Source organism: Lactuca serriola, chromosome 5, assembly GCF_051521515.1.
Source record: "Lactuca serriola cultivar US96UC23 chromosome 5, Lser_US96UC23_V15, whole genome shotgun sequence".
Classification (NCBI taxonomy): Eukaryota; Viridiplantae; Streptophyta; class Magnoliopsida; order Asterales; family Asteraceae; genus Lactuca; species Lactuca serriola.
Window position 1 is genome coordinate 291,113,803 of NC_136412.1, and position 926 is coordinate 291,114,728.

The window sequence follows — 926 nt, forward strand, 5'->3', positions numbered from 1 at the left end:
AAGAACTCTGCAGTTAAGCGTGCTCGGGCAGGAGTAGTACCAGGATGGGTGACCCCCTGGGAAGTCCTCGTGCCGAGTGGCCCAAAGCGGACAATATTATGATACGTGCCAGAGGGGGTGTTACAAATGGTATCAGAGCTAGGGCACGGGTCGATGTGTTCGACGGGGACGTCGAACCCTATAATGGGGGGTGAAAGTGGGTTAGATCTGATCCCACATCGGCTAGGAAGGAGAACTAAGCATTCCTTAAAAGGGGTGTCGATACCTTCCCTATCACAACGCGTTTTAAATCCGTGAGGGCAGCAGATCCCATAAGAACTCTGCAGTTAAGCGTGCTCGGGCGGGAGTAGTACCAGGATGGGTGACCCCCTGGGAAGTCCTCGTGCCGAGTGGCCCAAAGCGGACAATATTGTGATACGTGCCAGAGGGGGTGTTACAAAAGGGCGGCCCAAGTGGCTATTTGGTTTGAGGGTTGTATGAGTTTGGAGTTCGGTAAAACTCTCCAGCATGTGAACCGCGTCTTCTTGGGGACTTGATAGCAAAATTTAGGGAAGCAGGTTGGGGCTCCATTCATGAATCGAGTTCAGTTCGGGCGATTGGTTGAGTGTGTGATTAACTCTGCGTGCGTTTTGAATCGAGTTCAGTTCGGGCGATTGGGTATGAGAGGTCTGTCAGGGAGGAAGACCATCTCAAAATTCCAGGTTTCAGATCGAGTAAATGATATCATATTGCAAGGGATTCGCTTATTTTCCCGGTTTTAGAACCATGCAAGGGTTGGTTACGGTTGTCTTGGAAAGGTTGGGATATGCTTGTAGTTGCGACCATGTAGTTCAAGTTGTCTGGCATGTAAGGAATGATAAGAAACGATTTCGAGGACGAAATCAAATTTAAGTGGGGGAGAGTTGTAACATCCCCTTTAAACTAGA

At 49.4% G+C, this 926-nt stretch overlaps 1 pseudogene; it reads left to right on the top strand.

Moving 5' to 3' along the window:
* The first annotated feature begins 276 nt into the window (after positions 1-276).
* Positions 277-394, top strand: LOC145056297 (5S ribosomal RNA; annotated as a pseudogene).
* The last annotated feature ends 532 nt before the right edge of the window (positions 395-926 follow it).